The sequence below is a fragment of the Mustela lutreola genome, chromosome 2, assembly GCF_030435805.1.
Source record: "Mustela lutreola isolate mMusLut2 chromosome 2, mMusLut2.pri, whole genome shotgun sequence".
In the NCBI taxonomy this organism is placed as follows: domain Eukaryota; kingdom Metazoa; phylum Chordata; class Mammalia; order Carnivora; family Mustelidae; genus Mustela; species Mustela lutreola.
In genome coordinates, this window is record NC_081291.1 from 109,941,387 (window position 1) to 109,955,813 (window position 14,427).

Consider the following 14,427-nt stretch of genomic DNA (forward strand, 5'->3'; position numbering starts at 1 on the left):
CAGAAATCAGTTGCATTTCTCTACACCAACAGCAAGACAGAAGAAAGAGATATTAAGGAGTCAATCCCATTTACAATTGCATCCAAAACCATAAGATACCTAGGAATAAACCTAACCAAAGAGACACAGAATCTATACTCAGAAAACTATAAAGTACTCATGAAAGAAATTGAGGAAGACACAAAGAAATGGAAAAATGTTCCATGCTCCTGGATTGGAAGAATAAATATTGTGAAAATGTCTATGCTACCTAAAGCAATCTACACATTTAATGCAATTCCTATCAAAGTACCATCCATCTTTTTCAAAGAAATGGAACAAATAATTCTAAAATTTATATGGAACCAGAAAAGACCTCGAATAGCCAAAGGGATATTGAAAAAGAAAGCCAACGTTGGTGGCATCACAATTCCGGACTTCAAGCTCTATTACAAAGCTGTCATCATCAAGACAGCATGGTACTGGCACAAAAACAGACACATAGATCAATGGAACAGAATAGAGAGCCCAGAAATAGACCCTCAACTCTATGGTCAACTAATCTTCGACAAAGCAGGAAAGAATGTCCAATGGAAAAAAGACAGCCTTTTCAATAAATGGTGCTGGGAAAATTGGACAGCCACATGCAGAAAAATGAAATTGGACCATTTCCTTACACCACACACAAAAATAGACTCAAAATGGATGAAGGACCTCAATGTACGAAAGGAATCCATCAAAATCCTTGAGGAGAACACGGGCAGCAACCTCTTCGACCTCTGCCGCAGCAACATCTTCCTAGGAACAACGCAAAAGGCAAGGGAAGCAAGGGAAAAAATGAACTACTGGGATTTCATCAAGATCAAAAGCTTTTGCACAGCAAAGGAAACAGTTAACAAAATCAAAAGACAACTGACAGAATGGGAGAAGATATTTGCAAACGACATATCAGATAAAGGACTAGTGTCCAGAATCTATAAAGAACTTAGCAAACTCAACACCCAAAGAACAAATAATCCAATCAAGAAATGGGCAGAAGACATGAACAGACATTTCTGCAAAGAAGACATCCAGATGGCCAACAGACACATGAAAAAGTGCTCCATATCACTTGGCATCAGGGAAATACAAATCAAAACCACAATGAGATATCACCTCACACCAGTCAGAATGGCTAAAATCAACAAGTCAGGAAATGACAGATGCTGGCGAGGATGCGGAGAAAGGGGAACCCTCCTACACTGTTGGTGGGAATGCAAGCTGGTGCAGCCACTCTGGAAAACAGCATGGAGGTTCCTCAAAATGTTGAAAATAGAACTGCCCTATGACCCAGCAATTGCACTATTGGGTATTTACCCTAAAGATACAAATATAGTGATCCAAAGGGACACATGCACCCGAATGTTTATAGCAGCAATGTCCACAATAGCCAAACTATGGAAAGAACCTAGATGTCCATCAACAGATGAATGGATCAAGAAGATGTGGTATATATACACAATGGAATACTATGCAGCCATCAAAAGAAATGAAATCTTGCCATTTGCAACAACATGGATGGAACTAGAGCGTATCATGCTTAGCGAAATAAGTCAAGCAGAGAAAGACAACTATCATATGATCTCCCTGATATGAGGAAGTGGTGATGCAACATGGAGGCTTAAGTGGGTAGAAGAATAAATGAAACAAGATGGGATTGGGAGGGAGACAAACCATAAGTGACTCTTAATCTCACAAAACAAACTGAGGGTTGCCGGGGGGAGGGGGTTGGGGAGAAGGGGGTGGGATTATGGACATTGGGGAGGGTATGTGATTTGGTGAGTGCTGTGAAGTGTGTAAACCTGGTGATTCACAGACCTGGGGATAAAAATATATGTATATAAAAAATATATGTTTATAAAAAATAAAAAAAATAAAATAAAATAAAAAAAATAAAAAAAAAAAAAAAAAAAAAAAAAAATGGCCAAACGGATGAAGTCATCATTGTCATTTCTGGACATTTAAAAGAAAGATGATAACACTCTGAGACACTAGCTAGGGAGCAGATTACCATATTTCCATATTGGACAGGGCAAAAAAACAAAACAAAACAAAAACCCAGGGACTGAATCTTGAAAATCTCTAGCCTCCTTTTCCTAAGCATTTTTCTATATTCCAAAAAGGAGAGGCCTCCTTCTCTTCACTTTTACTCCTATAAAAATCTGTCTTCAGAACCAAAGTAGGAGGCAGGAGAAAGGGGTTCAAACCCCATTCTGCTCTTGACACTCCTATGGTTTTTAGTAAGTTACTCTCTTGTTGAGTCCAAGTTTCTTCATCCATTCCCATCATTACAATCCTTTTTACTAATTCTTCATAGGCTCCTCTAACTGGGGTGCAAGATGTCTGAGTTAGTAGCTGTGCCTTGTTTATTATCTCTATGCACCCTCAAAAGCTCTTTATGGAATTTGTCATAAGAGGGAGCCCTCTCCTCATTAGTATACTAAATTTTTATCTCTTCTTGTCCCTGAGGGTGACTACTACTATCCCCTCTTTCCAAGGTTGTGCAGGTGGATGAGTTTCCTAGAGCTGCTGTAACAAACTACTACAAATGTGATGTCTTAAAACAATAGAAATGTGTTCTCTCATGCTACTGGGGGTAAGAAGTCCAGAATCAAGGTGTCTGCAGAACCATACTCTCTGAAAACTCCAGGGAAGGATAGATCCTTGCCTCTTCCTACCTTCTGATCATTGTTGACATCACTCCAATCTCTGCCTCTATCATCACATGGGCTTTGTCCCTCTCAGTCTGTGTCTTTCCATGTCTCCAAATCTCTCTTCTCCTTATAAGAGAACAAGTCTTTGGATTTGGGGCTTAACCTAATCCAGTATGACCTCATCTTAACTTGATTACATCTGAAAAGACCTTAATTCCAAATAAGGTTACCTTGACAGTTGATGTTCTAAGTGGATATCAATTTCAAAGGAACACTATTCAGCTCAGCACACCAGGACATCTCCAGCCCTATTGCTCCCATCTTTGGACCTTATCTCCTGCCCTCATTATGAACAATCCTTCCCCCTCAAATGACTCTGCCTCACTGGAGTCCTGATAATCATCTTCATTGTTCTCCTTGATAATAGGCCCCCTCCTTCCATCCATTTTCCACAAGAGCTTCCTGTCAGGTTAATCTCATAAAAAAGGACAGCCCCGTTATATCTTCACTTCCCTGTTCAAAACCTCTTTTTTTTTTTTTTTTTTTTTTTTTTTTTTTTTTTTTTTTTTTGACAGACAGAGATCACAAGTAGGCAGAGGTAGACAGAGAGAGAGAGAGGGAGAAGTAGGCTCCCCGCTGAGCAGAGAGCCCAGTGTGTGGCTTGATCCCAGGACCCTGAGATCATGACCTGAGCCAAAGGCAGTAAGCTTAACCCACTGAGCCACCCAGGTACCTCCTGTTCAAAAACTTTTGATGGCTCTTATTACCGATAGCATAAGAACCACATATGGGCCACACTTCCTTAGGAAGACATTCACAGACTTTCACACTGACTCCAGTTCACCTCTGCAGTCCTACATTTAAGACTTGGATTGTCTTTTTCCTCTTTCATCTGTCTTTTTCTCCTCCATCATCATGTTCCTTCCTCCATCCAAAAGCCATTCTCCATCACCACATGTATTATTCCCACCACTCTTGAAAAACTACATTGTTTCCAAAGTCTACCAAGAACCCCAGCCCATGCCCTTCTGAATGGTCACTCCTGCTCCAAACTCCCAGAATATTTTGTACTTCACTTGATACTTTTTATCCTTATGTTACCTGATCATGCTATGTCTCTTTTGATCAAAACATGAGCTCTTAAGAGCAGGTTGTCTTCCCTCATTCCCCCAATTTCAGGTACTTATGGAAAGATGGTTGGTATGTTTTGAAGAAAAGAAGGAAAGAAGAAAGGATTCTGAAGTAATGATCTTTAGAAGGTGCTTTTGGAGGTATGCAAATATTTTGCATTTCATTAATAATCAAGTTTATAAAAAAGTAAAAATACCACATTTACCCCAATTTCAAATTTTCATATTTACAAAAATAGCTCCCTTCCTTTTTTTTTTAAATAATTTTTTTTATTTTTTTTATAAACATATAATGTATTATTAGCCCCAGGGGTACAGGTCTGTGCTCCCTTCTTTATACTAAGCAAATGTTATTCATTTGGACTTACCAAGTAAATGTACACTAATAAAATGTGCTTCTATCTTATAAGCAAGTTCTGGGTAAGATTTACTGAATTAAAGTATATGAAAACTACTATAGCAATGGAGTCATGTATTGCCCATGGCTGATGCAGTGTTTACATTTCCTCTTTAAGACTCTCTTAATCCCAGGAGCCATAATGGTGGTTGAGATTTTTTTTTTTTTTAATCTCATGCGTGAGATTAAAGGAGAGGGATGCTGTAAGGCCAAGAAGCCAGGCAGAAAGATAATGGACTTCAAAGTCACAAAGACTGTGACAACTCTGCCATTTATTAACTGTGTGATTTGTGGTATTACTTCTCAAAACCTGTTTCTCGTTAAAATTAGTCTAACTCATGCGATTGTTGAGAAGATTAAATAATATGCCTACAATTAAAGGAATAACATAGAAGAAATGAATGGCATCTACCTCATTACAAGGGTTAGCTCTGGTGAGAGGTTGGTTTTTTGACTTGCCTGGTGAATTGCGGAGATAATTTTAACAGCAGCTGAGAACACAGATGACTAGGGCCTTAACCTCTAAATTGCCCCGAGGGAGAGCTAGCTAATGAAAAGCCACAAGAGTGAATTATCTGCTGACTACACTCTTCGGTGGACATACGAAATTACTTTTGTATAGATATCCAGTTTGCTAATTATCTTTTAAAAATCAAATGAGAGCTCTTTCTAAAGTCCTGGTAGTGACCAGGAAAAAGTGAAAAAGAAGCATCAACTTTTATCCAAGAATGAAGAAAAACTCATTTGGAAATAAAATAAGTACTTGAGTACAGAGTGTTCGGTACGACTCTCTGAAATAGACAAAATATTTTCTTGACCGCGGTCCCCTTCCTGTAAGATCTGGGCGAAAACTAACATCAGGAGATGACTCTGAAAAATAGAAAAACCCACTTCCTGAATTCATTTGGGTCTTTAAAAGGAAAACTGTGGCTGCCTTCTCTTGCTAGTTGGGTTTCAAATCATCTTTCTCTTCTCTCATGATGCTGCCCTTCTCTGTTCTCTATTCTTTTATGGGCATTGGCATGTGGGGTTATAAGAACCAAGAGTACTGTATAGGGACGCTCTGGTATTTCTGGGAAGGGCTCCTTCCAGGTTTGGCCTGTGAGTCCTGGGCTCTCCACCCACACAACTGGCATGTTCATGGCCAGTGTCAGGGAAAAGTATTCAGGCCCTCACAGGGCTTTTGGGAATCCTGCTCCCCCATGTGTATGTTTCTGGGCCTATTTCTCAGCCTTGGATCTTTTCATCTTCTTTGCCTTAGACCTCAAATAACTTAGCCTACTGTCTCTCTCTTTCTAGATGTTACCTTCACTTCCCACTCTATCACTTGCATATGACACGAGGGCTCTAATTTAAAAGTTTTACTACCAATTAGAATAGGGAGCAGATAGGAACTAACAGAAACCACACGAGGAAGGTGGAAAGTTTCTAGTATCTTACCAAGTAGAGCAGAGTCCAGAGCCTGTGTCCAGTTTCTACCCCTCTGCTTTCCACCCTTTACCTTCATTATTCCAGCAAAGATTTATTCTATTTTTACACAGGGCAATTCCCCTACCACATTTATACTCACACACACTCATTCATGTACACACACACACACACACACACACACACACTCATTCATACACACCAGAAGAAGCAAGGAAGACAAAACAGATATTCCAGGCTCTTAAGAGTATATATACCTTTGGTCTCTGAAAACTCCACACTGGGCATCTCTGCACTTTGTCCTGGAATGAGTGACACAGGGCATCCTCAGTGTGGTGGAGGCGTTAAGACTAAAAACTTAGGGGTCAGATTGTTTGGGAGGACTTCGTTCTGCTCACATATACCTCGATCTTTTAATATCCTGCAAAGCCCATCATACTTTGATTTTGAATCAAGCCGGCCCCTTCCTGCTGGTTCTTAAGCTGCCTGGCTTGGTGTCTGTGAGAAGCTTGTTTGTTGCTTTTCTCCCACCCACGAGCTGCCAGAGGGCCCCCAAAGCCACAGGCTGAAGATGATCTACCTTTCTGTCCATGAAATCTCAAAGATAAAGAATTTGAAACCCTATCTTAATATTAAAATCAAGACGTGCATATTGTGAACAGAGAAAAAGTTCCTGTGTTTGGTTGAACGATACATGATTACCAATATTCAACCATTTTTGGCCTAAAAACTGGCAGCTACACATAGTTTAACCTATGTATTTTAAAAGCCACAGAAATGCTTTTATAGGGGCTTGATCCCAGACCCAGAAATAAAACTTCTGTTTCCATTGACATGAGGGATTTTTTTTATTATTTTTATTAACATATAATGTATTATTTGCCCCAGGGGTACAGGTCTGTGAATCGTGAGGCTTACACATTTCACAGTACTCACCATATCATATACCCTCCCCAGCGTCCATAACCCAACCACCCTCTCCTTACCCCGTTACCCCCAGCAAACCTCTGTTTTGTGATACTAAGAGTCTCTTACAGTTTGTCTCCCTCCCGATCCCATCTTGTTTCATTTTTTCATTGCCTACCCCGGAAACTCCCGCCCTGCCTCTCAAATTCCTCATATCGAAGAGATAAAAGTTTGAAAAGGAGCCCTTTGCATAGTTTAATTTATTCAATGATATTTGGAATATTCAGTCATACTGGGAATAATTGGCTTTCATTCAGAAATGGCTATCTTTCAAACTAATTAGCACTGGATTCCGAGAGTAAAGGGGAAAATGATAGGTTTCACGTTTTGAATTCTCTCCAAAGCATCAGATCCTTCAGAGTTCTTCAGTCTTTCCCAAACCAAAATCTTCCCCCCCTTTTTTTCCCCTTAATCATTTAACCTATTCAGCTTCTCTGCTTTCCCTAACTCCTTCCTAAAGCCTAATAATTGATTAAACATACAAGAATCCAGATCCTGTGCTACATGTCTCCAGGTGGCTCACTGGCTCTCTCTGCTCCCTTCTGGAAGTGAGGCAAAGGTAAGATTTTCATAGATTAGTGGATTGAGCAGCTGTGCTGGGGAAAAAGAAATATCTTTATTAAAAAAGTTGATGCAGTCGACTAGAAGAAATCTAGAAAACCCTCACATAATACTGAATTCCGTTTCATTCACATTTGCATTAAATTTTTAGTCATGTGACCAAGAATCTATAACTCCCCTCTCTCAATCTCACCACCCCTCTCTCTTTCATGTGTAAACTGCAGGTATTTAACTGCGGAGATAAGCCCTTCTAGGTCTGGCGCTCTAAGATTGTACAACTTAAGGACATGCATCCACGTTCATAAAGCTAAGAGTAATGTACAAATACATCAGATAATCTTCACCAACAAGGGACATCACTCTTTGGTCATGGAGCCAACACTTGTATTTTTTTCACATTCTATGACATATTTGCCCCATGTAGCTGAGGTTTGTGTCATTTTCCCAAGATTATTGATCCATAATATCCAACAAATGCAAAAGCAAGGAAAGTGTTAGAAGTGCTAATAAGAAAAGATATATGGTAATTAGGTAAGCAAGGAAGGGTGTATTTTAAATTTTTAAGTGGCATGATTCACGAGATTGCAGGGAAATTTCTAAAGACAAAGAGCTATTCATGAAGCAGGTGCAAAGATATGTCTATACCTCTGCCATCAGCAATAATTTCTAAGAGCAAAAGTATTCTGATGAACCAGAATACTATTTGAATGGACACCAGCATTCACAAAAATATGTTCATTCAGGAGGAGGCTATGAGTTTGTTAAAGAATTTAAAGGTGGACCATGATAACCTTGCTGATAGGACCTGTCACAAACTCTGAAGAGTTTGTGGGGGGTTAAGGATGTCAGTGAAGAGGGAGTGAGTGTAGGCACTGTAACTACTAACAAACTTCCCCACCATACTTAGAGGAGGGAGAGGACCTGACTCAACAGATTGTCAGCATATGAAATGAATTGGTTATTTTTGGAAAAGATGGAGAAAAGGTATATCTTTAAGAAGAGTGAATAATACTTGGTTTTAAAACTTTGAAGGTCACATTCACAATTCTATGTGGTAGAAATGAGGATATGGACAATAAGATGAAACCATTCTGTATTTGTTAAGGTAAGACTCTAACTCCCATTGACTTTATATAATAAAGGTATATTTCTCTCTCCCGTAAGAATTCAATGTGGGTGATGCATGGTGGTGGGGGGGGGGGGTTGACAGTTTATGTGCAGGAAGCCAGGAGCATTCTGTCTCATGGCCCTGTCCTTCTTCTGGTCCCAGGAGTCTCTCCATTGTCCTAAAAGGTAGGAAAAAGGGTTGTGCAGGAAAGGCACATCGACCTCTCACCATCCCACCCAGAAGGGACACATAATCACTTCCTCCCATTGGCAAGAATTAGCCAGATAGCTCCCACTTGAGATACAGGGGAGCAGGAGCAGGAAAGACAACCCCAGGCTGAGCATCACATCCTAACAGCAACCCTATGCTAGGAAAGAGTTTTTGGCAGAGGTCACCTGTCCCGCTCAGCCACACCTGTTCATCCCAGTTACGAACAAAAGGATTTGCAATGAACTTTTCAGAACCTAACCTATTTGCATATAGAGAAATAGAGAAACTTCTGTGGTATGTACTCTAAAATAAGAACCATGACTCATAGCACTGAATGCCTTCATTTTATGAAATGAATGAATAAAAGCAATTTTTAAAGGAACAAACTATAGTTTAAAGAAAGGAGAGGTGTTCTATTTTTTTTTTTAAAGATTATTTATTTATTTATTTATTTGCCAGAGAGAGAGAGTGAATGAGAGCAAGCACAGGCAGGCAGAGTGGCAGCAGAGGCAGAGGCAGAAGCAGGCTCCCTGCCAAGCAAGGAGCCCGATATGGGACTGGATCCCAGGACGCTGAGCCATGATAAGGCAGCCGCTTAACCAACTGAGCCACCCAGGCATCCCGAGATGTTCTACTTTAGATTATAAATATTTTAAAGCCAAGCTTGGGTAATGTGTTCCTGGGTGTGTGTGTCTGTGTCTAGTATCTCTTGCTTTGAAAAATTACTTCACCCTCATTCTGCAAATATCTTACTAATTGCAGCTAAAGGAGGTTGGGGGGAGTGGGAACTGACCAGGGTCACCTCCCTTCCTCAGGGTTACATATCAGTCCCCAGCAACCAAACATTTCATGCCTCTGAGCATAGTGAGCTTTCAGGGATAAGCACTCCTCCTAAGCCCGACCAATCAGAGCTCACTATGATGCCTTTTATCTAAAGACACTTTTCTCTAGAGCCATCATCTCTAAAACCTGTAAGCCTGAGGCTACTGACAGCTATTTTGTGACTACATGGGGAGCCCAAAAATGAAGCCAATCAGAAAGCTGATGCCATTGTTTGAATGCCTGGACAATAAGACCGAAGTCCACTATTCGAACTTTCTAGTTATATATGAGGCAGTAAATTTTTCCACTTATACCTTTTTTATCTTTGCTTAATTTGATTTATTTCTGATAATAAAACCTTCAAAATTAAAAAGGTCCCCACTAGGACACTTGGTTTGAATTTTTCATATCTTTACATCATGTTTACTGTTCTGTTCTAAAACCTTTAATGGGCTCATTAATTGCCCACAAAGCTGAATTAAAGCTCTTCTGCTTCTCTTTCAGAACCTTTCACCAAAAGGGTGCGCCTTCCTCATCCAAGAACATAAACCTTAGAATGCCCAAGCATTTATTTCTTACATTGACAGCTGGTTTTAGTCCTTTTCTATCTTAACCTGTCTCGACTTCTAAAATTTTACATATGTTAGCAAGGTTCCCATGGAAATTATTACTGCTTTGGGGGCTGGAACCAGGTCTCACAGACTAGGTTAGTCAACATCACTAGCTATACCCCTCTCCCTTGCAACAGTTCAATTCTTAGCATGGTAAAGAACCCATAAAACACTCAGAAAATACTTGTTGAATTACATTTCCATGGTGATATTTCTTTGGGAAGCAGACTTTTAATGTTGAACAGTCTACATTTTTTCCTTCTGAGAAGGAAAAAAACTATCTAAGCAGACAATTTAGGAAGTGAATTTACAGCTTGAAAAAGGTGCTGAATTGACCAAAGCCTTCTTGGAGGCCAGCATTAAGGTCACTTTTTTCTTTATTTCATTTTCAACACAGTTATAGCTCAGGTAGCAATTCAGACAGGGTTTCCCAGGAAGTGATCTAAGTGGTAGTCCCTTTTAAATGTGAAATGATCTTCACAGTTCAGCTATCCCAAAGCTGTCAGATATGTGTTCTTCAATACTCCTGGTGTGCCATGGTGTCTAGTATTTGTTAAATGAATAGATGATCCCCTCCTTCCCTCGGGTTCTTTCCCCCAACCCCAGACATCATTTATTCCTGATAAATATTAGGAAAACATAAAATCAAGGTATAAAATTGTGGTATAATTTCCCATATCTTTAAGTATTTTTCTAGTTTTTATTCATATTCCATTTTTTCCCATGCCCTCCATAAAGACTTTGGAGCTAAAAAAGAAGAATAACTTCCATATTTCAGAGGATGAAACTGAGGCTCAGAGAGTCTAGGAAACCTAAAGTTCATACAGCTGACAAGCAGGAGACCCAAGGTGTCAGCACCACCCAATATCCTACCTACTACATAATCATGTGCTCTGGGAGGCTTATCAGGCAGGCAGACCAGGGTGGTGGTCAAGACCACAGACTTGGAATGAAGCAGACATAGGTGAAAGTTCAGGTGTGTCACTTAGTACCATGTGACCTTGAACAAGTTACAAGATTCAAACCTCAAGTTTCCTACTCTGAAAATAGGAATCTTCCTACAGCCTCCTATAGAGATGGTAAAGATTGAATGACCCAATGGCTGAGACTTGACAAGTGTTCTGAAAATACTAGCTATTAAGGATAAAGTTGTCAGGGAAATGGAGAGCTACCCAGGTACATGGAGTGATTACTGCAGCTCTGAAAGCTGGACTTCAATCTCTCTTTAAATAGACTATATTGTCTATATGTATTGTGAAGGGCTAGGACTATGGGAAAGGCTCTTTCTTTGGGGAACATCAAGAAGACATTGCTGGCCTTTGGCCCCAGCTCCATAATACTATTCTTGAACGATTATCCCTGGGTGAATATGCGAGGGACCCCACCCGAGGAAACTCGGACTAAGATCACCTAAGGAGCGTGATGGCAGGATTAGGATCCCAGAGTGGAGAAGCTGCATCTCTGCTAATCCTGTGCCACTGGAGATTTCCTATTCCCGTGGACGTTTCTTGCTGAATCACTGGTTGCACATCTTCACAGAACTTTCTCCTTTAATGATCCGCTACACCTGCAGCTTTTCCCACCCTACTTTGTGTTGCGGGCACATCCTGGAAGAAACAGATGCCTCACCCTGCTGATAATCACCTATGATTATAGGCAAAGGGAGTCTGAACCATCTGGAAGTGAATTTTGAGTTCTGATATTCTTCAAGTCCCAATCCCAGTTGAGGGAAGCTTCTTTTCTACCGCCTCCACCTGCCTTCAGGTCCTTTTGTGAGGCTCTGCCTCTGCCCTGATGATGGTCTCTAAGAACGTTTTCCTCTTTTAAGGGAAACTCTGCTCTCTACCTATCCAAAGGGATGTGACGTTATCCTGTATTAAGTAAAACACAATACACTAAACCCATTACAGTAGGTTAATACACTCTTGGAGGAGAAATTTTATTTAACAAAGACCATTAGTTAGTTGGTGTGATTACCGTTTATCTTCCCCAAGATGCTCCAGGTCTATCTCTCCACATCTGTCCATCTGAAATACATACAGAAACCTCCCTAGACACGTGCCAGGAGTCATTCACATGCTGTGAAGGGCCAAACTGATGTGTGTTCCAACAGTCTATGAATCAATGGTCAGCCTATCCTACAGGGTTGTTATAAAGATTGGTGTTAAAACTAGATAGTATAGAATAAATCTAAAGCATTCTGTAAAGTGGGAGTAAAGTTATGATTCTAAGCCTTCAGACACTTTCTAGATCCCCTCACCCTTGGAAATCATAGAAGAACATGACCACAAGACAAATATTTATCTATCACTGAGGAAGTTGAACTTTGATCCTCCCTGAGGAATTCATGACTCTTTGAACTTCCACTTCTTGGTGATGTCCATCTACGTAATACCTCTGATCAATAACCTCATGTCTCCCCTGTCTCCCTTTTAATAGCCTCTTTGATAGTTTTAATTAAACTAATGCACTTTATGGAGATATGAAACCAGGCACTTGCTGATGTCACTTCCTGGTTTGGGTCTTCAAGCTTCTCTTTCATAAAGTGGAAGTAGGAGGGACAAAGGGGGAAGGAGAGGTACAATTTGCTTCTGCTCAATTCACAGTGGTATGAAATAGAATAAAGACTTGTTTGGAAAGTGTCTGAAATCCTCTAATGCCTATAATTATCTTAATTTTTTAAAATGTTGCATTAGCCTCAAAGCCAAGCACATTTTTTTGAGAGCCATAAAACCATCAATTTGGGGAACAAACCCATGTATGCTTAGTTCAGTAGTGGAAAACATGAATTCTTTTTTATTTAATTTTTAATTTTTTTAATTTCTTTTCAGTGTACCAGAATCCATTGTTTATGCACCGCACGAAAACATGAATTCTTATGTAGGCCAAATGATGATGGAGTTGAAAGCAGGGATGGGAAAGGCCAGTAGTGGAATAAGTCACAGCCCATGTATGACTTCTAGACCAACAGCTATTCCTTGAAAAGGGAGGGAGGGACGTGGGGCTTGAAAACAAGATGGCGGAGAAATAATTGTAATTAGTGGTGTATACAAAGCACACAATTGTGAAATAAAAGACATAATGAATGACTTTTACTTTCTTGTGACCCTTGTAGCTCCTGTGTATACTTTCTCCGTGCATGCCATTTCCCTGACCCTAGTAATTTAATTATAGTACCAAAAAAATCCCCAAGAAATATCCTCAACTGAGTGGTAAAAGCAGTAGGGTTTTAATTTTATGATATATAAAGCTCTGAGCATCTTGTTTAGGGCACGGAGACTTATAGGTGCTTTGAAAGTTAGGACCTAATAAATTTCTTCCATGTATCAAGGAATAAAATGACTTCTTTTAAAGGTAGTTAAACTGAAACAACAAAGATAAAGCATAGCTTCCTTTCTCAGGCACGGTAAAACTCATTTCTGAAGAGCCAACAGTATCTAGCTTCCAAAAGAAAATGGCATTGACTTGTATGTGAAGATTTTCTGTGTGACTTTGGAGGAGGCTCTTGATCTCTCTGTTTCATCAGCAAATATTTTAATATCTTGGAATGAGTACTTGAACAAGCACTGAGTAATCACTGGCTAAATAAAAGAGGTTTTGATGAACGTTCTATATTTCCAGCCCAACTGAACCACTCAGTGTTTCTATATACATCACACATTTTCCTGACTCTACACTTTTGCTTTTGCCATTTCTTCCACTAGGAATCCACCCTCCTGTGTTTCTTGTTCTAATTTTACCCATTCCTTAAGGACAAGGTCAACTGTCTTTTGTGTTTTCAGCTTTTCCTGATTTCATTACCTAGAAGTACCGTTTCTTCTTCCAAACCCTCAAAGAGAGCTCTTGTTCTCTCCTCCGTTATGGATCGGTAGAGCCTCATATTTTTATGTATTTCCTTGAGTACATGACTTATGCCCTTCCTTTAGAAGGCAGGCACTCAGCATGATTGGTCATAGAACTTAATTTGTAATAAGAACTTAATTAATGTATGTGGATAGATTGAGTGATGGTTAGTTTTTTGTTGTTGTTGGTTTTTTTTTTTTTTTTTTAAGATTTTATTTATTCATTTGACAGAGAGAGAAACCACAAGTAGGCAGAGAGGCAGGCAGAGACAGAGAGAGGGGGAAGCAGCTCCCCGCTAAGCAGAGAGCCTGATGCAGGGCTCGATCCCAGAACCCTGAGATCAGGACCTGAGCTGAAGGCAGAGGCTTTAACCCACTGAGCCACCCAGGTGCCCCTGATGGTTAGTATTATGTTAGTTTTATGTGTCCTTTTGGTTAGGTTATGGTACCTAGTTATTTAATTTAGTCATTTATAATACTTATTTAATTCTAATCTAGTATTGCAGAGAGAGTGTTTTGTAAATGTGGTTGACACCTACGCTTGAGTGTAATGTGGGTGGGCCTTAGCCAATCAGTTGAAAGATCTTACAAACAAACCCAGAGTTTCTGGAGGAAATTCTGCCTCAAGACTGCAGTATGAACTCCTGCTTGAGTTTCCAGTATGCCAACCCACCCTACAG